Here is a 27,759-nt window from a genome sequence, read left to right as displayed (position 1 = left end):
TCTTTTTGTTGCTGAAAACTTAGTAGGGTTAATCTGCAATACCAAAGCAATTCTAGTTTAAGCCCTCAAATACTGAGTTGGCCAGGGATCGAACCAGGGTCAACTGCCTGGGAATCAATGCTGATGTAAGCATTGATGTCATCTTGGTGAGCATAGTTGCTTTTCAAACAATAAGCGATAGTTTAATTCTAGAACAACTCATTGTATTTTGCGTTTAGTGGTGTTTTTAATCTTTATAACTTTTTTCGGTAAGACTTATGCTGTGATTTTTCTTCTTTGTCACACTTTAGCTACCTTTTTTGATTCAAAAAGTTCATTTTTGAGTTTTGGACAACGCCTTGCCTTTTTCTAAATTTTTTTAGCAATTGTCTCTTTCCCAACATTTTCGGTCCTTTCTTTTTTTTAGTTAACACATTAGTAACTTTCACCGACAAAACCAAAGTTGAGCAAAGTAAGGGTATTTTTTTTTTTTTACTAACACGAAAAACTTTTTGCGGACAATTTTTGTAGTGTTATTGCAGAAAATGTAAAAACACAACAAGTTGCCGTAAGCGTTGGTGGTATAGTGGTGAGCATAGCTGCCTTCCAAGCAGTTGACCCGGGTTCGATTCCTGGCCAACGCATTGCTTGTTTTTCTCATTTGGTGTTTCGTTATTCTCATTAAACTTTCTTCTTACAGTTTAGCAACCACCAAAATGAGAAAAAAGTAAAGAGAATATTTCTTAGCTTGTTCACCTTTCTCATCTAAACCATATAACAAAGATGGTTTTCTACTCTTTTTGTTGCTGAAAACTTAGTAGGGTTAATCTGCAATACCAAAGCAATTCTAGTTTAAGCCCTCAAATATTGAGTTGGCCAGGGATCGAACCAGGGTCAACTGCCTGGGAAACAATGCTGATGTAAGCATTGATGTCATCTTGGTGAGCATAGTTGCTTTTCAAACAATAAGCGATAGTTTAATTCTAGAACAACTCATTGTATTTTGCGTTTAGTGGTGTTTTTAATCTTTATAACTTTTTTCGGTAAGACTTATGCTGTGATTTTTCTTCTTTGTCACACTTTAGCTACCTTTTTTGATTCAAAAAGTTCATTTTTGAGTTTTGGACAACGCCTTGCCTTTTTCTAAATTTTTTAAGCAATTGTCTCTTTCCCAACATTTTCGGTCCTTTCTTTTTTTTAGTTAACACATTAGTAACTTTCACTGACAAAACCAAAGTTGAGCAAATGGACTCATACGTTGGTGGTCCTGGACCACCAAATGGACCCGGGTTCGATTCCCGGCCAAGGCAACAATTAAGGGTATTTTTTTCTTTTACTAACACGAAAAACTTTTTGCGGACAATTTTTGTAGTGTTATTGCAGAAAATGTAAAAACACAACAAGTTGCCGTAAGCGTTGGTGGTATAGTGGTGAGCATAGCTGCCTTCCAAGCAGTTGACCCGGGTTCGATTCCCGGCCAACGCATTGCTTGTTTTTCTCATTTGGTGTTTCGTTATTCTCATTAAACTTTCTTCTTACAGTTTAGCAACCACCAAAATGAGAAAAAAGTAAAGAGAATATTTCTTAGCTTGTTCACCTTTCTCATCTAAACCATATAACAAAGATGGTTTTCTACTCTTTTTGTTGCTGAAAACTTAGTAGGGTTAATCTGCAATACCAAAGCAATTCTAGTTTAAGCCCTCAAATATTGAGTTGGCCAGGGATCGAACCAGGGTCAACTGCCTGGGAATCAATGCTGATGTAAGCATTGATGTCATCTTGGTGAGCATAGTTGCTTTTCAAACAATAAGCGATAGTTTAATTCTAGAACAACTCATTGTATTTTGCGTTTAGTGGTGTTTTTAATCTTTATAACTTTTTTCGGTAAGACTTATGCTGTGATTTTTCTTCTTTGTCACACTTTAGCTACCTTTTTTGATTCAAAAAGTTCATTTTTGAGTTTTGGACAACGCCTTGCCTTTTTCTAAATTTTTTTAGCAATTGTCTCTTTCCCAACATTTTCGGTCCTTTCTTTTTTTTAGTTAACACATTAGTAACTTTCACTGACAAAACCAAAGTTGAGCAAATGGACTCATAAGTTGGTGGTCCTGGACCACCAAATGGACCCGGGTTCGATTCCCGGCCAAGGCAACAATTAAGGGTATTTTTTTTTTTTACTAACACGAAAAACTTTTTGCGGACAATTTTTGTAGTGTTATTGCAGAAAATGTAAAAACACAACAAGTTGCCGTAAGCGTTGGTGGTATAGTGGTGAGCATAGCTGCCTTCCAAGCAGTTGACCCGGGTTCGATTCCCGGCCAACGCATTGCTTGTTTTTCTCATTTGGTGTTTCGTTATTCTCATTAAACTTTCTTCTTACAGTTTAGCAACCACCAAAATGAGAAAAAAGTAAAGAGAATATTTCTTAGCTTGTTCACCTTTCTCATCTAAACCATATAACAAAGATGGTTTTCTACTCTTTTTGTTGCTGAAAACTTAGTAGGGTTAATCTGCAATACCAAAGCAATTCTAGTTTAAGCCCTCAAATACTGAGTTGGCCAGGGATCGAACCAGGGTCAACTGCCTGGGAATCAATGCTGATGTAAGCATTGATGTCATCTTGGTGAGCATAGTTGCTTTTCAAACAATAAGCGATAGTTTAATTCTAGAACAACTCATTGTATTTTGCGTTTAGTGGTGTTTTTAATCTTTATAACTTTTTTCGGTAAGACTTATGCTGTGATTTTTCTTCTTTGTCACACTTTAGCTACCTTTTTTGATTCAAAAAGTTCATTTTTGAGTTTTGGACAACGCCTTGCCTTTTTCTAAATTTTTTTAGCAATTGTCTCTTTCCCAACATTTTCGGTCCTTTCTTTTTTTTAGTTAACACATTAGTAACTTTCACTGACAAAACCAAAGTTGAGCAAATGGACTCATACGTTGGTGGTCCTGGACCACCAAGTGGACCCGGGTTCGATTCCCGGCCAAGGCAACAATTAAGGGTATTTTTTTTTTTACTAACACGAAAAACTTTTTGCGGACAATTTTTGTAGTGTTATTGCAGAAAATGTAAAAACACAACAAGTTGCCGTAAGCGTTGGTGGTATAGTGGTGAGCATAGCTGCCTTCCAAGCAGTTGACCCGGGTTCGATTCCCGGCCAACGCATTGCTTGTTTTTCTCATTTGGTGTTTCGTTATTCTCATTAAACTTTCTTCTTACAGTTTAGCAACCACCAAAATGAGAAAAAAGTAAAGAGAATATTTCTTAGCTTGTTCACCTTTCTCATCTAAACCATATAACAAAGATGGTTTTCTACTCTTTTTGTTGCTGAAAACTTAGTAGGGTTAATCTGCAATACCAAAGCAATTCTAGTTTAAGCCCTCAAATATTGAGTTGGCCAGGGATCGAACCAGGGTCAACTGCCTGGGAATCAATGCTGATGTAAGCATTGATGTCATCTTGGTGAGCATAGTTGCTTTTCAAACAATAAGCGATAGTTTAATTCTAGAACAACTCATTGTATTTTGCGTTTAGTGGTGTTTTTAATCTTTATAACTTTTTTCGGTAAGACTTATGCTGTGATTTTTCTTCTTTGTCACACTTTAGCTACCTTTTTTGATTCAAAAAGTTCATTTTTGAGTTTTGGACAACGCCTTGCCTTTTTCTAAATTTTTTTAGCAATTGTCTCTTTCCCAACATTTTCGGTCCTTTCTTTTTTTTAGTTAACACATTAGTAACTTTCACTGACAAAACCAAAGTTGAGCAAATGGACTCATACGTTGGTGGTCCTGGACCACCAAATGGACCCGGGTTCGATTCCCGGCCAAGGCAACAATTAAGGGTATTTTTTTTTTTTACTAACACGAAAAACTTTTTGCGGACAATTTTTGTAGTGTTATTGCAGAAAATGTAAAAACACAACAAGTTGCCGTAAGCGTTGGTGGTATAGTGGTGAGCATAGCTGCCTTCCAAGCAGTTGACCCGGGTTCGATTCCCGGCCAACGCATTGCTTGTTTTTCTCATTTGGTGTTTCGTTATTCTCATTAAACTTTCTTCTTACAGTTTAGCAACCACCAAAATGAGAAAAAAGTAAAGAGAATATTTCTTAGCTTGTTCACCTTTCTCATCTAAACCATATAACAAAGATGGTTTTCTACTCTTTTTGTTGCTGAAAACTTAGTAGGGTTAATCTGCAATACCAAAGCAATTCTAGTTTAAGCCCTCAAATACTGAGTTGGCCAGGGATCGAACCAGGGTCAACTGCCTGGGAATCAATGCTGATGTAAGCATTGATGTCATCTTGGTGAGCATAGTTGCTTTTCAAACAATAAGCGATAGTTTAATTCTAGAACAACTCATTGTATTTTGCGTTTAGTGGTGTTTTTAATCTTTATAACTTTTTTCGGTAAGACTTATGCTGTGATTTTTCTTCTTTGTCACACTTTAGCTACCTTTTTTGATTCAAAAAGTTCATTTTTTGAGTTTTGGACAACGCCTTGCCTTTTTCTAAATTTTTTTAGCAATTGTCTCTTTCCCAACATTTTCGGTCCTTTCTTTTTTTTAGTTAACACATTAGTAACTTTCACCGACAAAACCAAAGTTGAGCAAAGTAAGGGTATTTTTTTTTTTTTACTAACACGAAAAACTTTTTGCGGACAATTTTTGTAGTGTTATTGCAGAAAATGCAAAAACACAACAAGTTGCCGTAAGCGTTGGTGGTATAGTGGTGAGCATAGCTGCCTTCCAAGCAGTTGACCCGGGTTCGATTCCCGGCCAACGCATTGCTTGTTTTTCTCATTTGGTGTTTCGTTATTCTCATTAAACTTTCTTCTTACAGTTTAGCAACCACCAAAATGAGAAAAAAGTAAAGAGAATATTTCTTAGCTTGTTCACCTTTCTCATCTAAACCATATAACAAAGATGGTTTTCTACTCTTTTTGTTGCTGAAAACTTAGTAGGGTTAATCTGCAATACCAAAGCAATTCTAGTTTAAGCCCTCAAATATTGAGTTGGCCAGGGATCGAACCAGGGTCAACTGCCTGGGAATCAATGCTGATGTAAGCATTGATGTCATCTTGGTGAGCATAGTTGCTTTTCAAACAATAAGCGATAGTTTAATTCTAGAACAACTCATTGTATTTTGCGTTTAGTGGTGTTTTTAATCTTTATAACTTTTTTCGGTAAGACTTATGCTGTGATTTTTCTTCTTTGTCACACTTTAGCTACCTTTTTTGATTCAAAAAGTTCATTTTTGAGTTTTGGACAACGCCTTGCCTTTTTCTAAATTTTTTTAGCAATTGTCTCTTTCCCAACATTTTCGGTCCTTTCTTTTTTTTAGTTAACACATTAGTAACTTTCACCGACAAAACCAAAGTTGAGCAAATGGACTCATACGTTGGTGGTCCTGGACCACCAAATGGACCCGGGTTCGATTCCCGGCCAAGGCAACAATTAAGGGTATTTTTTTTTTTTACTAACACGAAAAACTTTTTGCGGACAATTTTTGTAGTGTTATTGCAGAAAATGTAAAAACACAACAAGTTGCCGTAAGCGTTGGTGGTATAGTGGTGAGCATAGCTGCCTTCCAAGCAGTTGACCCGGGTTCGATTCCCGGCCAACGCATTGCTTGTTATTCTCATTAAACTTTCTTCTTACAGTTTAGCAACCACCAAAATGAGAAAAAAGTAAAGAGAATATTTCTTAGCTTGTTCACCTTTCTCATCTAAACCATATAACAAAGATGGTTTTCTACTCTTTTTGTTGCTGAAAACTTAGTAGGGTTAATCTGCAATACCAAAGCAATTCTAGTTTAAGCCCTCAAATATTGAGTTGGCCAGGGATCGAACCAGGGTCAACTGCCTGGGAATCAATGCTGATGTAAGCATTGATGTCATCTTGGTGAGCATAGTTGCTTTTCAAACAATAAGCGATAGTTTAATTCTAGAACAACTCATTGTATTTTGCGTTTAGTGGTGTTTTTAATCTTTATAACTTTTTTCGGTAAGACTTATGCTGTGATTTTTCTTCTTTGTCACACTTTAGCTACCTTTTTTGATTCAAAAAGTTCATTTTTGAGTTTTGGACAACGCCTTGCCTTTTTCTAAATTTTTTTAGCAATTGTTTCTTTCCCAACATTTTCGGTCCTTTCTTTTTTTTAGTTAACACATTAGTAACTTTCACTGACAAAACCAAAGTTGAGCAAATGGACTCATACGTTGGTGGTCCTGGACCACCAAATGGACCCGGGTTCGATTCCCGGCCAAGGCAACAATTAAGGGTATTTTTTTTTTTACTAACACGAAAAACTTTTTACGGACAATTTTTGTAGTGTTATTGCAGAAAATGTAAAAACACAACAAGTTGCCGTAAGCGTTGGTGGTATAGTGGTGAGCATAGCTGCCTTCCAAGCAGTTGACCCGGGTTCGATTCCCGGCCAACGCATTGCTTGTTTTTCTCATTTGGTGTTTCGTTATTCTCATTAAACTTTCTTCTTACAGTTTAGCAACCACCAAAATGAGAAAAAAGTAAAGAGAATATTTCTTAGCTTGTTCACCTTTCTCATCTAAACCATATAACAAAGATGGTTTTCTACTCTTTTTGTTGCTGAAAACTTAGTAGGGTTAATCTGCAATACCAAAGCAATTCTAGTTTAAGCCCTCAAATATTGAGTTGGCCAGGGATCGAACCAGGGTCAACTGCCTGAGAATCAATGCTGATGTAAGCATTGATGTCATCTTGGTGAGCATAGTTGCTTTTCAAACAATAAGCGATAGTTTAATTCTAGAACAACTCATTGTATTTTGCGTTTAGTGGTGTTTTTAATCTTTATAACTTTTTTCGGTAAGACTTATGCTGTGATTTTTCTTCTTTGTCACACTTTAGCTACCTTTTTTGATTCAAAAAGTTCATTTTTGAGTTTTGGACAACGCCTTGCCTTTTTCTAAATTTTTTTAGCAATTGTCTCTTTCCCAACATTTTCGGTCCTTTCTTTTTTTTAGTTAACACATTAGTAACTTTCACTGACAAAACCAAAGTTGAGCAAATGGACTCATACGTTGGTGGTCCTGGACCACCAAATGGACCCGGGTTCGATTCCCGGCCAAGGCAACAATTAAGGGTATTTTTTTTTTTACTAACACGAAAAACTTTTTGCGGACAATTTTTGTAGTGTTATTGCAGAAAATGTAAAAACACAACAAGTTGCCGTAAGCGTTGGTGGTATAGTGGTGAGCATAGCTGCCTTCCAAGCAGTTGACCCGGGTTCGATTCCCGGCCAACGCATTGCTTGTTTTTCTCATTTGGTGTTTCGTTATTCTCATTAAACTTTCTTCTTACAGTTTAGCAACCACCAAAATGAGAAAAAAGTAAAGAGAATATTTCTTAGCTTGTTCACCTTTCTCATCTAAACCATATAACAAAGATGGTTTTCTACTCTTTTTGTTGCTGAAAACTTAGTAGGGTTAATCTGCAATACCAAAGCAATTCTAGTTTAAGCCCTCAAATACTGAGTTGGCCAGGGATCGAACCAGGGTCAACTGCCTGGGAATCAATGCTGATGTAAGCATTGATGTCATCTTGGTGAGCATAGTTGCTTTTCAAACAATAAGCGATAGTTTAATTCTAGAACAACTCATTGTATTTTGCGTTTAGTGGTGTTTTTAATCTTTATAACTTTTTTCGGTAAGACTTATGCTGTGATTTTTCTTCTTTGTCACACTTTAGCTACCTTTTTTGATTCAAAAAGTTCATTTTTGAGTTTTGGACAACGCCTTGCCTTTTTCTAAATTTTTTTAGCAATTGTCTCTTTCCCAACATTTTCGGTCCTTTCTTTTTTTTAGTTAACACATTAGTAACTTTCACCGACAAAACCAAAGTTGAGCAAAGTAAGGGTATTTTTTTTTTTTTACTAACACGAAAAACTTTTTGCGGACAATTTTTGTAGTGTTATTGCAGAAAATGTAAAAACACAACAAGTTGCCGTAAGCGTTGGTGGTATAGTGGTGAGCATAGCTGCCTTCCAAGCAGTTGACCCGGGTTCGATTCCCGGCCAACGCATTGCTTGTTTTTCTCATTTGGTGTTTCGTTATTCTCATTAAACTTTCTTCTTACAGTTTAGCAACCACCAAAATGAGAAAAAAGTAAAGAGAATATTTCTTAGCTTGTTCACCTTTCTCATCTAAACCATATAACAAAGATGGTTTTCTACTCTTTTTGTTGCTGAAAACTTAGTAGGGTTAATCTGCAATACCAAAGCAATTCTAGTTTAAGCCCTCAAATATTGAGTTGGCCAGGGATCGAACCAGGGTCAACTGCCTGGGAAACAATGCTGATGTAAGCATTGATGTCATCTTGGTGAGCATAGTTGCTTTTCAAACAATAAGCGATAGTTTAATTCTAGAACAACTCATTGTATTTTGCGTTTAGTGGTGTTTTTAATCTTTATAACTTTTTTCGGTAAGACTTATGCTGTGATTTTTCTTCTTTGTCACACTTTAGCTACCTTTTTTGATTCAAAAAGTTCATTTTTGAGTTTTGGACAACGCCTTGCCTTTTTCTAAATTTTTTAAGCAATTGTCTCTTTCCCAACATTTTCGGTCCTTTCTTTTTTTTAGTTAACACATTAGTAACTTTCACTGACAAAACCAAAGTTGAGCAAATTGACTCATACGTTGGTGGTCCTGGACCACCAAATGGACCCGGGTTCGATTCCCGGCCAAGGCAACAATTAAGGGTATTTTTTTCTTTTACTAACACGAAAAACTTTTTGCGGACAATTTTTGTAGTGTTATTGCAGAAAATGTAAAAACACAACAAGTTGCCGTAAGCGTTGGTGGTATAGTGGTGAGCATAGCTGCCTTCCAAGCAGTTGACCCGGGTTCGATTCCCGGCCAACGCATTGCTTGTTTTTCTCATTTGGTGTTTCGTTATTCTCATTAAACTTTCTTCTTACAGTTTAGCAACCACCAAAATGAGAAAAAAGTAAAGAGAATATTTCTTAGCTTGTTCACCTTTCTCATCTAAACCATATAACAAAGATGGTTTTCTACTCTTTTTGTTGCTGAAAACTTAGTAGGGTTAATCTGCAATACCAAAGCAATTCTAGTTTAAGCCCTCAAATATTGAGTTGGCCAGGGATCGAACCAGGGTCAACTGCCTGGGAATCAATGCTGATGTAAGCATTGATGTCATCTTGGTGAGCATAGTTGCTTTTCAAACAATAAGCGATAGTTTAATTCTAGAACAACTCATTGTATTTTGCGTTTAGTGGTGTTTTTAATCTTTATAACTTTTTTCGGTAAGACTTATGCTGTGATTTTTCTTCTTTGTCACACTTTAGCTACCTTTTTTGATTCAAAAAGTTCATTTTTGAGTTTTGGACAACGCCTTGCCTTTTTCTAAATTTTTTTAGCAATTGTCTCTTTCCCAACATTTTCGGTCCTTTCTTTTTTTTAGTTAACACATTAGTAACTTTCACTGACAAAACCAAAGTTGAGCAAATGGACTCATACGTTGGTGGTCCTGGACCACCAAATGGACCCGGGTTCGATTCCCGGCCAAGGCAACAATTAAGGGTATTTTTTTTTTTTACTAACACGAAAAACTTTTTGCGGACAATTTTTGTAGTGTTATTGCAGAAAATGTAAAAACACAACAAGTTGCCGTAAGCGTTGGTGGTATAGTGGTGAGCATAGCTGCCTTCCAAGCAGTTGACCCGGGTTCGATTCCCGGCCAACGCATTGCTTGTTTTTCTCATTTGGTGTTTCGTTATTCTCATTAAACTTTCTTCTTACAGTTTAGCAACCACCAAAATGAGAAAAAAGTAAAGAGAATATTTCTTAGCTTGTTCACCTTTCTCATCTAAACCATATAACAAAGATGGTTTTCTACTCTTTTTGTTGCTGAAAACTTAGTAGGGTTAATCTGCAATACCAAAGCAATTCTAGTTTAAGCCCTCAAATACTGAGTTGGCCAGGGATCGAACCAGGGTCAACTGCCTGGGAATCAATGCTGATGTAAGCATTGATGTCATCTTGGTGAGCATAGTTGCTTTTCAAACAATAAGCGATAGTTTAATTCTAGAACAACTCATTGTATTTTGCGTTTAGTGGTGTTTTTAATCTTTATAACTTTTTTCGGTAAGACTTATGCTGTGATTTTTCTTCTTTGTCACACTTTAGCTACCTTTTTTGATTCAAAAAGTTCATTTTTGAGTTTTGGACAACGCCTTGCCTTTTTCTAAATTTTTTTAGCAATTGTCTCTTTCCCAACATTTTCGGTCCTTTCTTTTTTTTAGTTAACACATTAGTAACTTTCACTGACAAAACCAAAGTTGAGCAAATGGACTCATACGTTGGTGGTCCTGGACCACCAAATGGACCCGGGTTCGATTCCCGGCCAAGGCAACAATTAAGGGTATTTTTTTTTTTTACTAACACGAAAAACTTTTTGCGGACAATTTTTGTAGTGTTATTGCAGAAAATGTAAAAACACAACAAGTTGCCGTAAGCGTTGGTGGTATAGTGGTGAGCATAGCTGCCTTCCAAGCAGTTGACCCGGGTTCGATTCCCGGCCAACGCATTGCTTGTTTTTCTCATTTGGTGTTTCGTTATTCTCATTAAACTTTCTTCTTACAGTTTAGCAACCACCAAAATGAGAAAAAAGTAAAGAGAATATTTCTTAGCTTGTTCACCTTTCTCATCTAAACCATATAACAAAGATGGTTTTCTACTCTTTTTGTTGCTGAAAACTTAGTAGGGTTAATCTGCAATACCAAAGCAATTCTAGTTTAAGCCCTCAAATATTGAGTTGGCCAGGGATCGAACCAGGGTCAACTGCCTGGGAATCAATGCTGATGTAAGCATTGATGTCATCTTGGTGAGCATAGTTGCTTTTCAAACAATAAGCGATAGTTTAATTCTAGAACAACTCATTGTATTTTGCGTTTAGTGGTGTTTTTAATCTTTATAACTTTTTTCGGTAAGACTTATGCTGTGATTTTTCTTCTTTGTCACACTTTAGCTACCTTTTTTGATTCAAAAAGTTCATTTTTGAGTTTTGGACAACGCCTTGCCTTTTTCTAAATTTTTTTAGCAATTGTCTCTTTCCCAACATTTTCGGTCCTTTCTTTTTTTTAGTTAACACATTAGTAACTTTCACTGACAAAACCAAAGTTGAGCAAATGGACTCATACGTTGGTGGTCCTGGACCACCAAATGGACCCGGGTTCGATTCCCGGCCAAGGCAACAATTAAGGGTATTTTTTTTTTTTACTAACACGAAAAACTTTTTGCGGACAATTTTTGTAGTGTTATTGCAGAAAATGTAAAAACACAACAAGTTGCCGTAAGCGTTGGTGGTATAGTGGTGAGCATAGCTGCCTTCCAAGCAGTTGACCCGGGTTCGATTCCCGGCCAAAGCATTGCTTGTTTTTCTCATTTGGTGTTTCGTTATTCTCATTAAACTTTCTTCTTACAGTTTAGCAACCACCAAAATGAGAAAAAAGTAAAGAGAATATTTCTTAGCTTGTTCACCTTTCTCATCTAAACCATATAACAAAGATGGTTTTCTACTCTTTTTGTTGCTGAAAACTTAGTAGGGTTAATCTGCAATACCAAAGCAATTCTAGTTTAAGCCCTCAAATACTGAGTTGGCCAGGGATCGAACCAGGGTCAACTGCCTGGGAATCAATGCTGATGTAAGCATTGATGTCATCTTGGTGAGCATAGTTGCTTTTCAAACAATAAGCGATAGTTTAATTCTAGAACAACTCATTGTATTTTGCGTTTAGTGGTGTTTTTAATCTTTATAACTTTTTTCGGTAAGACTTATGCTGTGATTTTTCTTCTTTGTCACACTTTAGCTACCTTTTTTGATTCAAAAAGTTCATTTTTTGAGTTTTGGACAACGCCTTGCCTTTTTCTAAATTTTTTTAGCAATTGTCTCTTTCCCAACATTTTCGGTCCTTTCTTTTTTTTAGTTAACACATTAGTAACTTTCACCGACAAAACCAAAGTTGAGCAAAGTAAGGGTATTTTTTTTTTTTTACTAACACGAAAAACTTTTTGCGGACAATTTTTGTAGTGTTATTGCAGAAAATGCAAAAACACAACAAGTTGCCGTAAGCGTTGGTGGTATAGTGGTGAGCATAGCTGCCTTCCAAGCTGTTGACCCGGGTTCGATTCCCGGCCAACGCATTGCTTGTTTTTCTCATTTGGTGTTTCGTTATTCTCATTAAACTTTCTTCTTACAGTTTAGCAACCACCAAAATGAGAAAAAAGTAAAGAGAATATTTCTTAGCTTGTTCACCTTTCTCATCTAAACCATATAACAAAGATGGTTTTCTACTCTTTTTGTTGCTGAAAACTTAGTAGGGTTAATCTGCAATACCAAAGCAATTCTAGTTTAAGCCCTCAAATATTGAGTTGGCCAGGGATCGAACCAGGGTCAACTGCCTGGGAATCAATGCTGATGTAAGCATTGATGTCATCTTGGTGAGCATAGTTGCTTTTCAAACAATAAGCGATAGTTTAATTCTAGAACAACTCATTGTATTTTGCGTTTAGTGGTGTTTTTAATCTTTATAACTTTTTTCGGTAAGACTTATGCTGTGATTTTTCTTCTTTGTCACACTTTAGCTACCTTTTTTGATTCAAAAAGTTCATTTTTGAGTTTTGGACAACGCCTTGCCTTTTTCTAAATTTTTTTAGCAATTGTCTCTTTCCCAACATTTTCGGTCCTTTCTTTTTTTTAGTTAACACATTAGTAACTTTCACCGACAAAACCAAAGTTGAGCAAATGGACTCATACGTTGGTGGTCCTGGACCACCAAATGGACCCGGGTTCGATTCCCGGCCAAGGCAACAATTAAGGGTATTTTTTTTTTTTACTAACACGAAAAACTTTTTGCGGACAATTTTTGTAGTGTTATTGCAGAAAATGTAAAAACACAACAAGTTGCCGTAAGCGTTGGTGGTATAGTGGTGAGCATAGCTGCCTTCCAAGCAGTTGACCCGGGTTCGATTCCCGGCCAACGCATTGCTTGTTTTTCTCATTTGGTGTTTCGTTATTCTCATTAAACTTTCTTCTTACAGTTTAGCAACCACCAAAATGAGAAAAAAGTAAAGAGAATATTTCTTAGCTTGTTCACCTTTCTCATCTAAACCATATAACAAAGATGGTTTTCTACTCTTTTTGTTGCTGAAAACTTAGTAGGGTTAATCTGCAATACCAAAGCAATTCTAGTTTAAGCCCTCAAATATTGAGTTGGCCAGGGATCGAACCAGGGTCAACTGCCTGGGAATCAATGCTGATGTAAGCATTGATGTCATCTTGGTGAGCATAGTTGCTTTTCAAACAATAAGCGATAGTTTAATTCTAGAACAACTCATTGTATTTTGCGTTTAGTGGTGTTTTTAATCTTTATAACTTTTTTCGGTAAGACTTATGCTGTGATTTTTCTTCTTTGTCACACTTTAGCTACCTTTTTTGATTCAAAAAGTTCATTTTTGAGTTTTGGACAACGCCTTGCCTTTTTCTAAATTTTTTTAGCAATTGTCTCTTTCCCAACATTTTCGGTCCTTTCTTTTTTTTAGTTAACACATTAGTAACTTTCACTGACAAAACCAAAGTTGAGCAAATGGACTCATACGTTGGTGGTCCTGGACCACCAAATGGACCCGGGTTCGATTCCCGGCCAAGGCAACAATTAAGGGTATTTTTTTTTTTTACTAACACGAAAAACTTTTTGCGGACAATTTTTGTAGTGTTATTGCAGAAAATGTAAAAACACAACAAGTTGCCGTAAGCGTTGGTGGTATAGTGGTGAGCATAGCTGCCTTCCAAGCAGTTGACCCGGGTTCGATTCCCGGCCAACGCATTGCTTGTTTTTCTCATTTGGTGTTTCGTTATTCTCATTAAACTTTCTTCTTACAGTTTAGCAACCACCAAAATGAGAAGAAAGTAAAGAGAATATTTCTTAGCTTGTTCACCTTTCTCATCTAAACCATATAACAAAGATGGTTTTCTACTCTTTTTGTTGCTGAAAACTTAGTAGGGTTAATCTGCAATACCAAAGCAATTCTAGTTTAAGCCCTCAAATATTGAGTTGGCCAGGGATCGAACCAGGGTCAACTGCCTGGGAATCAATGCTGATGTAAGCATTGATGTCATCTTGGTGAGCATAGTTGCTTTTCAAACAATAAGCGATAGTTTAATTCTAGAACAACTCATTGTATTTTGCGTTTAGTGGTGTTTTTAATCTTTATAACTTTTTTCGGTAAGACTTATGCTGTGATTTTTCTTCTTTGTCACACTTTAGCTACCTTTTTTGATTCAAAAAGTTCATTTTTGAGTTTTGGACAACGCCTTGCCTTTTTCTAAATTTTTTTAGCAATTGTCTCTTTCCCAACATTTTCGGTCCTTTCTTATTTTTAGTTAACACATTAGTAACTTTCACCGACAAAACCAAAGTTGAGCAAAGTAAAAGTATTTTTTTTTTTTTACCAACACGAAAAACTTTTTGCGGACAATTTTTGTAGTGTTATTGCAGAAAATGTAAAAACACAACAAGTTGCCGTAAGCGTTGGTGGTATAGTGGTGAGCATAGCTGCCTTCCAAGCAGTTGACCCGGGTTCGATTCCCGGCCAACGCATTGCTTGTTTTTCTCATTTGGTGTTTCGTTATTCTCATTAAACTTTCTTCTTACAGTTTAGCAACCACCAAAATGAGAAAAAAGTAAAGAGAATATTTCTTAGCTTGTTCACCTTTCTCATCTAAACCATATAACAAAGATGGTTTTCTACTCTTTTTGTTGCTGAAAACTTAGTAGGGTTAATCTGCAATACCAAAGCAATTCTAGTTTAAGCCCTCAAATATTGAGTTGGCCAGGGATCGAACCAGGGTCAACTGCCTGGGAATCAATGCTGATGTAAGCATTGATGTCATCTTGGTGAGCATAGTTGCTTTTCAAACAATAAGCGATAGTTTAATTCTAGAACAACTCATTGTATTTTGCGTTTAGTGGTGTTTTTAATCTTTATAACTTTTTTCGGTAAGACTTATGCTGTGATTTTTCTTCTTTGTCACACTTTAGCTACCTTTTTTGATTCAAAAAGTTCATTTTTGAGTTTTGGACAACGCCTTGCCTTTTTCTAAATTTTTTTAGCAATTGTCTCTTTCCCAACATTTTCGGTCCTTTCTTTTTTTTAGTTAACACATTAGTAACTTTCACTGACAAAACCAAAGTTGAGCAAATGGACTCATTCGTTGGTGGTCCTGGACCACCAAATGGACCCGGGTTCGATTCCCGGCCAAGGCAACAATTAAGGGTATTTTTTTTTTTTACTAACACGAAAAACTTTTTGCGGACAATTTTTGTAGTGTTATTGCAGAAAATGTAAAAACACAACAAGTTGCCGTAAGCGTTGGTGGTATAGTGGTGAGCATAGCTGCCTTCCAAGCAGTTGACCCGGGTTCGATTCCCGGCCAACGCATTGCTTGTTTTTCTCATTTGGTGTTTCGTTATTCTCATTAAACTTTCTTCTTACAGTTTAGCAACCACCAAAATGAGAAAAAAGTAAAGAGAATATTTCTTAGCTTGTTCACCTTTCTCATCTAAACCATATAACAAAGATGGTTTTCTACTCTTTTTGTTGCTGAAAACTTAGTAGGGTTAATCTGCAATACCAAAGCAATTCTAGTTTAAGCCCTCAAATACTGAGTTGGCCAGGGATCGAACCAGGGTCAACTGCCTGGGAATCAATGCTGATGTAAGCATTGATGTCATCTTGGTGAGCATAGTTGCTTTTCAAACAATAAGCGATAGTTTAATTCTAGAACAACTCATTGTATTTTGCGTTTAGTGGTGTTTTTAATCTTTATAACTTTTTTCGGTAAGACTTATGCTGTGATTTTTCTTCTTTGTCACACTTTAGCTACCTTTTTTGATTCAAAAAGTTCATTTTTGAGTTTTGGACAACGCCTTGCCTTTTTCTAAATTTTTTTAGCAATTGTCTCTTTCCCAACATTTTCGGTCCTTTCTTTTTTTTAGTTAACACATTAGTAACTTTCACCGACAAAACCAAAGTTGAGCAAATGGACTCATGCGTTGGTGGTATAGTGGTGAGCATAGCTGCTTCCCAAGCAGTTGACCCGGGTTCAACAATTAAGGGTATTTTTTTTTTTTTACTTACACGGAAAACTTTTTGCGGACAATTTTTGTAGTGTTATTGCAGAAAATGTAAAAACACAACAAGTTGCCGTAAGTGTTGGTGGTATAGTGGTGAGCATAGCTGCCTTCCAAGCAGTTGACCCGGGTTCGATTCCCGGCCAACGCATTGCTTGTTTTTCTCAGTTGGTGTTTCGTTATTCTCATTAAACTTTCTTCTTACAGTTTAGCAACCACCAAAATGAGAAAAAAGTAAAGAGAATATTTCTTAGCTTGTTCACCTTTCTCATCTAAACCATATAACAAAGATGGTTTTCTACTCTTTTTGTTGCTGAAAACTTAGTAGGGTTAATCTGCAATACCAAAGCAATTCTAGTTTAAGCCCTCAAATATTGAGTTGGCCAGGGATCGAACCAGGGTCAACTGCCTGGGAATCAATGCTGATGTAAGCATTGATGTCATCTTGGTGAGCATAGTTGCTTTTCAAACAATAAGCGATAGTTTAATTCTAGAACAACTCATTGTATTTTGCGTTTAGTGGTGTTTTTAATCTTTATAACTTTTTTCGGTAAGACTTATGCTGTGATTTTTCTTCTTTGTCACACTTTAGCTACCTTTTTTGATTCAAAAAGTTCATTTTTGAGTTTTGGACAATGCCTTGCCTTTTTCTAAATTTTTTTAGCAATTGTCTCTTTCCCAACATTTTCGGTCCTTTCTTTTTTTTAGTTAACACATTAGTAACTTTCACTGACAAAACCAAAGTTGAGCAAATGGACTCATACGTTGGTGGTCCTGGACCACCAAATGGACCCGGGTTCGATTCCCGGCCAAGGCAACAATTAAGGGTATTTTTTTTTTTTACTAACACGAAAAACTTTTTGCGGACAATTTTTGTAGTGTTATTGCAGAAAATGTAAAAACACAACAAGTTGCCGTAAGCGTTGGTGGTATAGTGGTGAGCATAGCTGCCTTCCAAGCAGTTGACCCGGGTTCGATTCCCGGCCAACGCATTGCTTGTTTTTCTCATTTGGTGTTTCGTTATTCTCATTAAACTTTCTTCTTACAGTTTAGCAACCACCAAAATGAGAAAAAAGTAAAGAGAATATTTCTTAGCTTGTTCACCTTTCTCATCTAAACCATATAACAAAGATGGTTTTCTACTCTTTTTGTTGCTGAAAACTTAGTAGGGTTAATCTGCAATACCAAAGCAATTCTAGTTTAAGCCCTCAAATACTGAGTTGGCCAGGGATCGAACCAGGGTCAACTGCCTGGGAATCAATGCTGATGTAAGCATTGATGTCATCTTGGTGAGCATAGTTGCTTTTCAAACAATAAGCGATAGTTTAATTCTAGAACAACTCATTGTATTTTGCGTTTAGTGGTGTTTTTAATCTTTATAACTTTTTTCGGTAAGACTTATGCTGTGATTTTTCTTCTTTGTCACACTTTAGCTACCTTTTTTGATTCAAAAAGTTCATTTTTGAGTTTTGGACAACGCCTTGCCTTTTTCTAAATTTTTTTAGCAATTGTCTCTTTCCCAACATTTTCGGTCCTTTCTTTTTTTTAGTTAACACATTAGTAACTTTCACCGACAAAACCAAAGTTGAGCAAATGGACTCATGCGTTGGTGGTATAGTGGTGAGCATAGCTGCTTCCCAAGCAGTTGACCCTGGTTCAACAATTAAGGGTATTTTTTTTTTTTACTAACACGAAAAACTTTTTGCGGACAATTTTTGTAGTGTTATTGCAGAAAATGTAAAAACACAACAAGTTGCCGTAAGCGTTGGTGGTATAGTGGTGAGCATAGCTGCCTTCCAAGCAGTTGACCCGGGTTCGATTCCCGGCCAACGCATTGCTTGTTTTTCTCATTTGGTGTTTCGTTATTCTCATTAAACTTTCTTCTTACAGTTTAGCAACCACCAAAATGAGAAAAAAGTAAAGAGAATATTTCTTAGCTTGTTCACCTTTCTCATCTAAACCATATAACAAAGATGGTTTTCTACTCTTTTTGTTGCTGAAAACTTAGTAGGGTTAATCTGCAATACCAAAGCAATTCTAGTTTAAGCCCTCAAATACTGAGTTGGCCAGGGATCAAACCAGGGTCAACTGCCTGGGAATCAATGCTGATGTAAGCATTGATGTCATCTTGGTGAGCATAGTTGCTTTTCAAACAATAAGCGATAGTTTAATTCTAGAACAACTCATTGTATTTTGCGTTTAGTGGTGTTTTTAATCTTTATAACTTTTCGGTAAGACTTATGCTGTGATTTTTCTTCTTTGTCACACTTTAGCTACCTTTTTTGATTCAAAAAGTTCATTTTTGAGTTTTGGACAACGCCTTGCCTTTTTCTAAATTTTTTTAGCAATTGTCTCTTTCCCAACATTTTCGGTCCTTTCTTTTTTTTAGTTAACACATTAGTAACTTTCACCGACAAAACCAAAGTTGAGCAAATGGACTCATGCGTTGGTGGTATAGTGGTGAGCATAGCTGCTTCCCAAGCAGTTGACCCGGGTTCAACAATTAAGGGTATTTTTTTTTTTTTACTAACACGAAAAACTTTTTGCGGACAATTTTTGTAGTGTTATTGCAGAAAATGTAAAAACACAACAAGTTGCCGTAAGCGTTGGTGGTATAGTGGTGAGCATAGCTGCCTTCCAAGCAGTTGACCCGGGTTCGATTCCCGGCCAACGCATTGCTTGTTTTTCTCATTTGGTGTTTCGTTATTCTCATTAAACTTTCTTCTTACAGTTTAGCAACCACCAAAATGAGAAAAAAGTAAAGAGAATATTTCTTAGCTTGTTCACCTTTCTCATCTAAACCATATAACAAAGATGGTTTTCTACTCTTTTTGTTGCTGAAAACTTAGTAGGGTTAATCTGCAATACCAAAGCAATTCTAGTTTAAGCCCTCAAATATTGAGTTGGCCAGGGATCGAACCAGGGTCAACTGCCTGGGAATCAATGCTGATGTAAGCATTGATGTCATCTTGGTGAGCATAGTTGCTTTTCAAACAATAAGCGATAGTTTAATTCTAGAACAACTCATTGTATTTTGCGTTTAGTGGTGTTTTTAATCTTTATAACTTTTTTCGGTAAGACTTATGCTGTGATTTTTCTTCTTTGTCACACTTTAGCTACCTTTTTTGATTCAAAAAGTTCATTTTTGAGTTTTGGACAACGCCTTGCCTTTTTCTAAATTTTTTTAGCAATTGTCTCTTTCCCAACATTTTCGGTCCTTTCTTTTTTTTAGTTAACACATTAGTAACTTTCACTGACAAAACCAAAGTTGAGCAAATGGACTCATACGTTGGTGGTCCTGGACCACCAAATGGACCCGGGTTCGATTCCCGGCCAAGGCAACAATTAAGGGTATTTTTTTTTTTTACTAACACGAAAAACTTTTTGCGGACAATTTTTGTAGTGTTATTGCAGAAAATGTAAAAACACAACAAGTTGCCGTAAGCGTTGGTGGTATAGTGGTGAGCATAGCTGCCTTCCAAGCAGTTGACCCGGGTTCGATTCCCGGCCAACGCATTGCTTGTTTTTCTCATTTGGTGTTTCGTTATTCTCATTAAACTTTCTTCTTACAGTTTAGCAACCACCAAAATGAGAAAAAAGTAAAGAGAATATTTCTTAGCTTGTTCACCTTTCTCATCTAAACCATATAACAAAGATGGTTTTCTACTCTTTTTGTTGCTGAAAACTTAGTAGGGTTAATCTGCAATACCAAAGCAATTCTAGTTTAAGCCCTCAAATACTGAGTTGGCCAGGGATCGAACCAGGGTCAACTGCCTGGGAATCAATGCTGATGTAAGCATTGATGTCATCTTGGTGAGCATAGTTGCTTTTCAAACAATAAGCGATAGTTTAATTCTAGAACAACTCATTGTATTTTGCGTTTAGTGGTGTTTTTAATCTTTATAACTTTTTTCGGTAAGACTTATGCTGTGATTTTTCTTCTTTGTCACACTTTAGCTACCTTTTTTGATTCAAAAAGTTCATTTTTGAGTTTTGGACAACGCCTTGCCTTTTTCTAAATTTTTTTAGCAATTGTCTCTTTCCCAACATTTTCGGTCCTTTCTTTTTTTTAGTTAACACATTAGTAACTTTCACCGACAAAACCAAAGTTGAGCAAATGGACTCATGCGTTGGTGGTATAGTGGTGAGCATAGCTGCTTCCCAAGCAGTTGACACGGGTTGGATTCCCGGCCAAGGCAACAATTAAGGGTATTTTTTTTTTTACTAACACGAAAAACTTTTTGCGGACAATTTTTGTAGTGTTATTGCAGAAAATGTAAAAACACAACAAGTTGCCGTAAGCGTTGGTGGTATAGTGGTGAGCATAGCTGCCTTCCAAGCAGTTGACCCGGGTTCGATTCCCGGCCAACGCATTGCTTGTTTTTCTCATTTGGTGTTTCGTTATTCTCATTAAACTTTCTTCTTACAGTTTAGCAACCACCAAAATGAGAAAAAAGTAAAGAGAATATTTCTTAGCTTGTTCACCTTTCTCATCTAAACCATATAACAAAGATGGTTTTCTACTCTTTTTGTTGCTGAAAACTTAGTAGGGTTAATCTGCAATACCAAAGCAATTCTAGTTTAAGCCCTCAAATACTGAGTTGGCCAGGGATCGAACCAGGGTCAACTGCCTGGGAATCAATGCTGATGTAAGCATTGATGTCATCTTGGTGAGCATAGTTGCTTTTCAAACAATAAGCGATAGTTTAATTCTAGAACAACTCATTGTATTTTGCGTTTAGTGGTGTTTTTAATCTTTATAACTTTTTTCGGTAAGACTTATGCTGTGATTTTTCTTCTTTGTCACACTTTAGCTACCTTTTTTGATTCAAAAAGTTCATTTTTGAGTTTTGGACAACGCCTTGCCTTTTTCTAAATTTTTTTAGCAATTGTCTCTTTCCCAACATTTTCGGTCCTTTCTTTTTTTTAGTTAACACATTAGTAACTTTCACTGACAAAACCAAAGTTGAGCAAATGGACTCATACGTTGGTGGTCCTGGACCACCAAATGGACCCGGGTTCGATTCCCGGCCAAGGCAACAATTAAGGGTATTTTTTTTTTTACTAACACGAAAAACTTTTTGCGGACAATTTTTGTAGTGTTATTGCAGAAAATGTAAAAACACAACAAGTTGCCGTAAGCGTTGGTGGTATAGTGGTGAGCATAGCTGCCTTCCAAGCAGTTGACCCGGGTTCGATTCCCGGCCAACGCATTGCTTGTTTTTCTCATTTGGTGTTTCGTTATTCTCATTAAACTTTCTTCTTACAGTTTAGCAACCACCAAAATGAGAAAAAAGTAAAGAGAATATTTCTTAGCTTGTTCACCTTTCTCATCTAAACCATATAACAAAGATGGTTTTCTACTCTTTTTGTTGCTGAAAACTTAGTAGGGTTAATCTGCAATACCAAAGCAATTCTAGTTTAAGCCCTCAAATATTGAGTTGGCCAGGGATCGAACCAGGGTCAACTGCCTGGGAATCAATGCTGATGTAAGCATTGATGTCATCTTGGTGAGCATAGTTGCTTTTCAAACAATAAGCGATAGTTTAATTCTAGAACAACTCATTGTATTTTGCGTTTAGTGGTGTTTTTAATCTTTATAACTTTTTTCGGTAAGACTTATGCTGTGATTTTTCTTCTTTGTCACACTTTAGCTACCTTTTTTGATTCAAAAAGTTCATTTTTGAGTTTTGGACAACGCCTTGCCTTTTTCTAAATTTTTTTAGCAATTGTCCCTTTCCCAACATTTTCGGTCCTTTCTTTTTTTTAGTTAACACATTAGTAACTTTCACCGACAAAACCAAAGCTGAGCAAATGGACTCATGCGTTGGTGGTATAGTGGTGAGCATAGCTGCTTCCCAAGCAGTTGACACGGGTTGGATTCCCGGCCAAGGCAACAATTAAGGGTATTTTTTTTTTTACTAACACGAAAAACTTTTTGCGGACAATTTTTGTAGTGTTATTGCAGAAAATGTAAAAACACAACAAGTTGCCGTAAGCGTTGGTGGTATAGTGGTGAGCATAGCTGCCTTCCAAGCAGTTGACCCGGGTTCGATTCCCGGCCAACGCATTGCTTGTTTTTCTCATTTGGTGTTTCGTTATTCTCATTAAACTTTCTTCTTACAGTTTAGCAACCACCAAAATGAGAAAAAAGTAAAGAGAATATTTCTTAGCTTGTTCACCTTTCTCATCTAAACCATATAACAAAGATGGTTTTCTACTCTTTTTGTTGCTGAAAACTTAGTAGGGTTAATCTGCAATACCAAAGCAATTCTAGTTTAAGCCCTCAAATACTGAGTTGGCCAGGGATCGAACCAGGGTCAACTGCCTGGGAATCAATGCTGATGTAAGCATTGATGTCATCTTGGTGAGCATAGTTGCTTTTCAAACAATAAGCGATAGTTTAATTCTAGAACAACTCATTGTATTTTGCGTTTAGTGGTGTTTTTAATCTTTATAACTTTTTTCGGTAAGACTTATGCTGTGATTTTTCTTCTTTGTCACACTTTAGCTACCTTTTTTGATTCAAAAAGTTCATTTTTGAGTTTTGGACAACGCCTTGCCTTTTTCTAAATTTTTTTAGCAATTGTCTCTTTCCCAACATTTTCGGTCCTTTCTTTTTTTTAGTTAACACATTAGTAACTTTCACTGACAAAACCAAAGTTGAGCAAATGGACTCATACGTTGGTGGTCCTGGACCACCAAATGGACCCGGGTTCGATTCCCGGCCAAGGCAACAATTAAGGGTATTTTTTTTTTTACTAACACGAAAAACTTTTTGCGGACAATTTTTGTAGTGTTATTGCAGAAAATGTAAAAACACAACAAGTTGCCGTAAGCGTTGGTGGTATAGTGGTGAGCATAGCTGCCTTCCAAGCAGTTGACCCGGGTTCGATTCCCGGCCAACGCATTGCTTGTTTTTCTCATTTGGTGTTTCGTTATTCTCATTAAACTTTCTTCTTACAGTTTAGCAACCACCAAAATGAGAAAAAAGTAAAGAGAATATTTCTTAGCTTGTTCACCTTTCTCATCTAAACCATATAACAAAGATGGTTTTCTACTCTTTTTGTTGCTGAAAACTTAGTAGGGTTAATCTGCAATACCAAAGCAATTCTAGTTTAAGCCCTCAAATATTGAGTTGGCCAGGGATCGAACCAGGGTCAACTGCCTGGGAATCAATGCTGATGTAAGCATTGATGTCATCTTGGTGAGCATAGTTGCTTTTCAAACAATAAGCGATAGTTTAATTCTAGAACAACTCATTGTATTTTGCGTTTAGTGGTGTTTTTAATCTTTATAACTTTTTTCGGTAAGACTTATGCTGTGATTTTTCTTCTTTGTCACACTTTAGCTACCTTTTTTGATTCAAAAAGTTCATTTTTGAGTTTTGGACAACGCCTTGCCTTTTTCTAAATTTTTTTAGCAATTGTCCCTTTCCCAACATTTTCGGTCCTTTCTTTTTTTTAGTTAACACATTAGTAACTTTCACCGACAAAACCAAAGCTGAGCAAATGGACTCATGCGTTGGTGGTATAGTGGTGAGCATAGCTGCTTCCCAAGCAGTTGACCCGGGTTCGATTCCCGGCCAAGGCAACAATTAAGGGTATTTTTTTTTTTTTTACTAACACGAAAAACTTTTTGCGGACAATTTTTGTAGTGTTATTGCAGAAAATGTAAAAACACAACAAGTTGCCGTAAGCGTTGGTGGTATAGTGGTGAGCATAGCTGCCTTCCAAGCAGTTGACCCGGGTTCGATTCCCGGCCAACGCATTGCTTGTTTTTCTCATTTGGTGTTTCGTTATTCTCATTAAACTTTCTTCTTACAGTTTAGCAACCACCAAAATGAGAAAAAAGTAAAGAGAATATTTCTTAGCTTGTTCACCTTTCTCATCTAAACCATATAACAAAGATGGTTTTCTACTCTTTTTGTTGCTGAAAACTTAGTAGGGTTAATCTGCAATACCAAAGCAATTCTAGTTTAAGCCCTCAAATATTGAGTTGGCCAGGGATCGAACCAGGGTCAACTGCCTGGGAATCAATGCTGATGTAAGCATTGATGTCATCTTGGTGAGCATAGTTGCTTTTCAAACAATAAGCGATAGTTTAATTCTAGAACAACTCATTGTATTTTGCGTTTAGTGGTGTTTTTAATCTTTATAACTTTTTTCGGTAAGACTTATGCTGTGATTTTTCTTCTTTGTCACACTTTAGCTACCTTTTTTGATTCAAAAAGTTCATTTTTGAGTTTTGGACAACGCCTTGCCTTTTTCTAAATTTTTTTAGCAATTGTCTCTTTCCCAACATTTTCGGTCCTTTCTTTTTTTTAGTTAACACATTAGTAACTTTCACTGACAAAACCAAAGTTGAGCAAATGGACTCATACGTTGGTGGTCCTGGACCACCAAATGGACCCGGGTTCGATTCCCGGCCAAGGCAACAATTAAGGGTATTTTTTTTTTTACTAACACGAAAAACTTTTTGCGGACAATTTTTGTAGTGTTATTGCAGAAAATGTAAAAACACAACAAATTGCTGTAAGCGTTGGTGGTATAGTGGTGAGCATAGCTGCCTTCCAAGCAGTTGACCCGGGTTCGATTCCCGGCCAACGCATTGCTTGTTTTTCTCATTTGGTGTTTCGTTATTCTCATTAAACTTTCTTCTTACAGTTTAGCAACCACCAAAATGAGAAAAAAGTAAAGAGAATATTTCTTAGCTTGTTCACCTTTCTCATCTAAACCATATAACAAAGATGGTTTTCTACTCTTTTTGTTGCTGAAAACTTAGTAGGGTTAATCTGCAATACCAAAGCAATTCTAGTTTAAGCCCTCAAATATTGAGTTGGCCAGGGATCGAACCAGGGTCAACTGCCTGGGAATCAATGCTGATGTAAGCATTGATGTCATCTTGGTGAGCATAGTTGCTTTTCAAACAATAAGCGATAGTTTAATTCTAGAACAACTCATTGTATTTTGCGTTTAGTGGTGTTTTTAATCTTTATAACTTTTTTCGGTAAGACTTATGCTGTGATTTTTCTTCTTTGTCACACTTTAGCTACCTTTTTTGATTCAAAAAGTTCATTTTTGAGTTTTGGACAACGCCTTGCCTTTTTCTAAATTTTTTTAGCAATTGTCTCTTTCCCAACATTTTCGGTCCTTTCTTTTTTTTAGTTAACACATTAGTAACTTTCACTGACAAAACCAAAGTTGAGCAAATGGACTCATACGTTGGTGGTCCTGGACCACCAAATGGACCCGGGTTCGATTCCCGGCCAAGGCAACAATTAAGGGTATTTTTTTTTTTACTAACACGAAAAACTTTTTGCGGACAATTTTTGTAGTGTTATTGCAGAAAATGTAAAAACACAACAAGTTGCCGTAAGCGTTGGTGGTATAGTGGTGAGCATAGCTGCCTTCCAAGCAGTTGACCCGGGTTCGATTCCCGGCCAACGCATTGCTTGTTTTTCTCATTTGGTGTTTCGTTATTCTCATTAAACTTTCTTCTTACAGTTTAGCAACCACCAAAATGAGAAAAAAGTAAAGAGAATATTTCTTAGCTTGTTCACCTTTCTCATCTAAACCATATAACAAAGATGGTTTTCTACTCTTTTTGTTGCTGAAAACTTAGTAGGGTTAATCTGCAATACCAAAGCAATTCTAGTTTAAGCCCTCAAATATTGAGTTGGCCAGGGATCGAACCAGGGTCAACTGCCTGGGAATCAATGCTGATGTAAGCATTGATGTCATCTTGGTGAGCATAGTTGCTTTTCAAACAATAAGCGATAGTTTAATTCTAGAACAACTCATTGTATTTTGCGTTTAGTGGTGTTTTTAATCTTTATAACTTTTTTCGGTAAGACTTATGCTGTGATTTTTCTTCTTTGTCACACTTTAGCTACCTTTTTTGATTCAAAAAGTTCATTTTTGAGTTTTGGACAACGCCTTGCCTTTTTCTAAATTTTTTTAGCAATTGTCTCTTTCCCAACATTTTCGGTCCTTTCTTTTTTTTAGTTAACACATTAGTAACTTTCACCGACAAAACCAAAGTTGAGCAAATGGACTCATGCGTTGGTGGTATAGTGGTGAGCATAGCTGCTTCCCAAGCAGCTGACCCGGGTTCGATTCCCGGCCAAGGCAACAATCAAGGGTATTTTTTTTTTTTACTAACACGAAAAACTTTTTGCGGACAATTTTTGTAGTGTTATTGCAGAAAATGTAAAAACACAACAAGTTGCCGTAAGCGTTGGTGGTATAGTGGTGAGCATAGCTGCCTTCCAAGCAGTTGACCCGGGTTCGATTCCCGGCCAACGCATTGCTTGTTTTTCTCATTTGGTGTTTCGTTATTCTCATTAAACTTTCTTCTTACAGTTTAGCAACCACCAAAATGAGAAAAAAGTAAAGAGAATATTTCTTAGCTTGTTCACCTTTCTCATCTAAACCATATAACAAAGATGGTTTTCTACTCTTTTTGTTGCTGAAAACTTAGTAGGGTTAATCTGCAATACCAAAGCAATTCTAGTTTAAGCCCTCAAATATTGAGTTGGCCAGGGATCGAACCAGGGTCAACTGCCTGGGAATCAATGCTGATGTAAGCATTGATGTCATCTTGGTGAGCATAGTTGCTTTTCAAACAATAAGCGATAGTTTAATTCTAGAACAACTCATTGTATTTTGCGTTTAGTGGTGTTTTTAATCTTTATAACTTTTTTCGGTAAGACTTATGCTGTGATTTTTCTTCTTTGTCACACTTTAGCTACCTTTTTTGATTCAAAAAGTTCATTTTTGAGTTTTGGACAACGCCTTGCCTTTTTCTAAATTTTTTTAGCAATTGTCCCTTTCCCAACATTTTCGGTCCTTTCTTTTTTTTAGTTAACACATTAGTAACTTTCACCGACAAAACCAAAGTTGAGCAAATGGACTCATGCGTTGGTGGTATAGTGGTGAGCATAGCTGCTTCCCAAGCAGTTGACACGGGTTGGATTCCCGGCCAAGGCAACAATTAAGGGTATTTTTTTTTTTACTAACACGAAAAACTTTTTGCGGACAATTTTTGTAGTGTTATTGCAGAAAATGTAAAAACACAACAAGTTGCCGTAAGCGTTGGTGGTATAGTGGTGAGCATAGCTGCCTTCCAAGCAGTTGACCCGGGTTCGATTCCCGGCCAACGCATTGCTTGTTTTTCTCATTTGGTGTTTCGTTATTCTCATTAAACTTTCTTCTTACAGTTTAGCAACCACCAAAATGAGAAAAAAGTAAAGAGAATATTTCTTAGCTTGTTCACCTTTCTCATCTAAACCATATAACAAAGATGGTTTTCTACTCTTTTTGTTGCTGAAAACTTAGTAGGGTTAATCTGCAATACCAAAGCAATTCTAGTTTAAGCCCTCAAATACTGAGTTGGCCAGGGATCGAACCAGGGTCAACTGCCTGGGAATCAATGCTGATGTAAGCATTGATGTCATCTTGGTGAGCATAGTTGCTTTTCAAACAATAAGCGATAGTTTAATTCTAGAACAACTCATTGTATTTTGCGTTTAGTGGTGTTTTTAATCTTTATAACTTTTTTCGGTAAGACTTATGCTGTGATTTTTCTTCTTTGT

At 36.6% G+C, this 27,759-nt stretch overlaps 35 non-coding genes across 35 annotated transcripts; all 35 read left to right on the top strand.

The window, feature by feature from the left end:
• The first annotated feature begins 551 nt into the window (after positions 1–551).
• Positions 552–623, top strand: TRNAG-UCC (transfer RNA glycine (anticodon UCC)). The gene has a single exon. It is a non-coding gene; the product is annotated as a tRNA-Gly (tRNA).
• A 769-nt stretch (positions 624–1,392) lies between these two features.
• On the top strand, positions 1,393–1,464 carry TRNAG-UCC (transfer RNA glycine (anticodon UCC)). Its single transcript has one exon. It is a non-coding gene; the product is annotated as a tRNA-Gly (tRNA).
• A 769-nt stretch (positions 1,465–2,233) lies between these two features.
• Positions 2,234–2,305, top strand: TRNAG-UCC (transfer RNA glycine (anticodon UCC)). The gene has a single exon. It is a non-coding gene; the product is annotated as a tRNA-Gly (tRNA).
• A 768-nt stretch (positions 2,306–3,073) lies between these two features.
• Positions 3,074–3,145, top strand: TRNAG-UCC (transfer RNA glycine (anticodon UCC)). The gene has a single exon. It is a non-coding gene; the product is annotated as a tRNA-Gly (tRNA).
• A 769-nt stretch (positions 3,146–3,914) lies between these two features.
• On the top strand, positions 3,915–3,986 carry TRNAG-UCC (transfer RNA glycine (anticodon UCC)). The gene has a single exon. It is a non-coding gene; the product is annotated as a tRNA-Gly (tRNA).
• A 703-nt stretch (positions 3,987–4,689) lies between these two features.
• Positions 4,690–4,761, top strand: TRNAG-UCC (transfer RNA glycine (anticodon UCC)). The gene has a single exon. It is a non-coding gene; the product is annotated as a tRNA-Gly (tRNA).
• Positions 4,762–5,530: 769 nt separating this feature from the next.
• TRNAG-UCC (transfer RNA glycine (anticodon UCC)) lies at positions 5,531–5,602 on the top strand. Its single transcript has one exon. It is a non-coding gene; the product is annotated as a tRNA-Gly (tRNA).
• Positions 5,603–6,349: 747 nt separating this feature from the next.
• Positions 6,350–6,421, top strand: TRNAG-UCC (transfer RNA glycine (anticodon UCC)). The gene has a single exon. It is a non-coding gene; the product is annotated as a tRNA-Gly (tRNA).
• A 768-nt stretch (positions 6,422–7,189) lies between these two features.
• On the top strand, positions 7,190–7,261 carry TRNAG-UCC (transfer RNA glycine (anticodon UCC)). Its single transcript has one exon. It is a non-coding gene; the product is annotated as a tRNA-Gly (tRNA).
• Positions 7,262–7,963: 702 nt separating this feature from the next.
• On the top strand, positions 7,964–8,035 carry TRNAG-UCC (transfer RNA glycine (anticodon UCC)). Its single transcript has one exon. It is a non-coding gene; the product is annotated as a tRNA-Gly (tRNA).
• Positions 8,036–8,804: 769 nt separating this feature from the next.
• Positions 8,805–8,876, top strand: TRNAG-UCC (transfer RNA glycine (anticodon UCC)). The gene has a single exon. It is a non-coding gene; the product is annotated as a tRNA-Gly (tRNA).
• Positions 8,877–9,645: 769 nt separating this feature from the next.
• Positions 9,646–9,717, top strand: TRNAG-UCC (transfer RNA glycine (anticodon UCC)). Its single transcript has one exon. It is a non-coding gene; the product is annotated as a tRNA-Gly (tRNA).
• A 769-nt stretch (positions 9,718–10,486) lies between these two features.
• TRNAG-UCC (transfer RNA glycine (anticodon UCC)) lies at positions 10,487–10,558 on the top strand. Its single transcript has one exon. It is a non-coding gene; the product is annotated as a tRNA-Gly (tRNA).
• A 769-nt stretch (positions 10,559–11,327) lies between these two features.
• On the top strand, positions 11,328–11,399 carry TRNAG-UCC (transfer RNA glycine (anticodon UCC)). Its single transcript has one exon. It is a non-coding gene; the product is annotated as a tRNA-Gly (tRNA).
• Positions 11,400–12,102: 703 nt separating this feature from the next.
• On the top strand, positions 12,103–12,174 carry TRNAG-UCC (transfer RNA glycine (anticodon UCC)). The gene has a single exon. It is a non-coding gene; the product is annotated as a tRNA-Gly (tRNA).
• A 769-nt stretch (positions 12,175–12,943) lies between these two features.
• On the top strand, positions 12,944–13,015 carry TRNAG-UCC (transfer RNA glycine (anticodon UCC)). Its single transcript has one exon. It is a non-coding gene; the product is annotated as a tRNA-Gly (tRNA).
• Positions 13,016–13,784: 769 nt separating this feature from the next.
• TRNAG-UCC (transfer RNA glycine (anticodon UCC)) lies at positions 13,785–13,856 on the top strand. Its single transcript has one exon. It is a non-coding gene; the product is annotated as a tRNA-Gly (tRNA).
• A 702-nt stretch (positions 13,857–14,558) lies between these two features.
• TRNAG-UCC (transfer RNA glycine (anticodon UCC)) lies at positions 14,559–14,630 on the top strand. Its single transcript has one exon. It is a non-coding gene; the product is annotated as a tRNA-Gly (tRNA).
• A 769-nt stretch (positions 14,631–15,399) lies between these two features.
• On the top strand, positions 15,400–15,471 carry TRNAG-UCC (transfer RNA glycine (anticodon UCC)). Its single transcript has one exon. It is a non-coding gene; the product is annotated as a tRNA-Gly (tRNA).
• A 771-nt stretch (positions 15,472–16,242) lies between these two features.
• On the top strand, positions 16,243–16,314 carry TRNAG-UCC (transfer RNA glycine (anticodon UCC)). The gene has a single exon. It is a non-coding gene; the product is annotated as a tRNA-Gly (tRNA).
• Positions 16,315–17,083: 769 nt separating this feature from the next.
• On the top strand, positions 17,084–17,155 carry TRNAG-UCC (transfer RNA glycine (anticodon UCC)). The gene has a single exon. It is a non-coding gene; the product is annotated as a tRNA-Gly (tRNA).
• A 770-nt stretch (positions 17,156–17,925) lies between these two features.
• On the top strand, positions 17,926–17,997 carry TRNAG-UCC (transfer RNA glycine (anticodon UCC)). The gene has a single exon. It is a non-coding gene; the product is annotated as a tRNA-Gly (tRNA).
• Positions 17,998–18,766: 769 nt separating this feature from the next.
• On the top strand, positions 18,767–18,838 carry TRNAG-UCC (transfer RNA glycine (anticodon UCC)). Its single transcript has one exon. It is a non-coding gene; the product is annotated as a tRNA-Gly (tRNA).
• Positions 18,839–19,607: 769 nt separating this feature from the next.
• Positions 19,608–19,679, top strand: TRNAG-UCC (transfer RNA glycine (anticodon UCC)). Its single transcript has one exon. It is a non-coding gene; the product is annotated as a tRNA-Gly (tRNA).
• A 785-nt stretch (positions 19,680–20,464) lies between these two features.
• TRNAG-UCC (transfer RNA glycine (anticodon UCC)) lies at positions 20,465–20,536 on the top strand. The gene has a single exon. It is a non-coding gene; the product is annotated as a tRNA-Gly (tRNA).
• A 768-nt stretch (positions 20,537–21,304) lies between these two features.
• On the top strand, positions 21,305–21,376 carry TRNAG-UCC (transfer RNA glycine (anticodon UCC)). The gene has a single exon. It is a non-coding gene; the product is annotated as a tRNA-Gly (tRNA).
• A 785-nt stretch (positions 21,377–22,161) lies between these two features.
• Positions 22,162–22,233, top strand: TRNAG-UCC (transfer RNA glycine (anticodon UCC)). Its single transcript has one exon. It is a non-coding gene; the product is annotated as a tRNA-Gly (tRNA).
• Positions 22,234–23,001: 768 nt separating this feature from the next.
• On the top strand, positions 23,002–23,073 carry TRNAG-UCC (transfer RNA glycine (anticodon UCC)). Its single transcript has one exon. It is a non-coding gene; the product is annotated as a tRNA-Gly (tRNA).
• Positions 23,074–23,684: 611 nt separating this feature from the next.
• Positions 23,685–23,756, top strand: TRNAG-CCC (transfer RNA glycine (anticodon CCC)). Its single transcript has one exon. It is a non-coding gene; the product is annotated as a tRNA-Gly (tRNA).
• A 105-nt stretch (positions 23,757–23,861) lies between these two features.
• On the top strand, positions 23,862–23,933 carry TRNAG-UCC (transfer RNA glycine (anticodon UCC)). The gene has a single exon. It is a non-coding gene; the product is annotated as a tRNA-Gly (tRNA).
• Positions 23,934–24,701: 768 nt separating this feature from the next.
• On the top strand, positions 24,702–24,773 carry TRNAG-UCC (transfer RNA glycine (anticodon UCC)). The gene has a single exon. It is a non-coding gene; the product is annotated as a tRNA-Gly (tRNA).
• Positions 24,774–25,541: 768 nt separating this feature from the next.
• TRNAG-UCC (transfer RNA glycine (anticodon UCC)) lies at positions 25,542–25,613 on the top strand. The gene has a single exon. It is a non-coding gene; the product is annotated as a tRNA-Gly (tRNA).
• A 611-nt stretch (positions 25,614–26,224) lies between these two features.
• Positions 26,225–26,296, top strand: TRNAG-CCC (transfer RNA glycine (anticodon CCC)). The gene has a single exon. It is a non-coding gene; the product is annotated as a tRNA-Gly (tRNA).
• A 103-nt stretch (positions 26,297–26,399) lies between these two features.
• On the top strand, positions 26,400–26,471 carry TRNAG-UCC (transfer RNA glycine (anticodon UCC)). Its single transcript has one exon. It is a non-coding gene; the product is annotated as a tRNA-Gly (tRNA).
• Positions 26,472–27,256: 785 nt separating this feature from the next.
• On the top strand, positions 27,257–27,328 carry TRNAG-UCC (transfer RNA glycine (anticodon UCC)). Its single transcript has one exon. It is a non-coding gene; the product is annotated as a tRNA-Gly (tRNA).
• The last annotated feature ends 431 nt before the right edge of the window (positions 27,329–27,759 follow it).

This window comes from Dendrobates tinctorius, unplaced genomic scaffold (assembly GCF_039654945.1).
Source record: "Dendrobates tinctorius isolate UK_male_01 unplaced genomic scaffold, ASM3965494v1 ptg000251l, whole genome shotgun sequence".
Lineage (NCBI taxonomy): Eukaryota > Metazoa > Chordata > Amphibia > Anura > Dendrobatidae > Dendrobates > Dendrobates tinctorius.
Note: the sequence above shows the minus strand (reverse complement) of the source record. Positions and strands in the feature narration are given on the sequence as shown.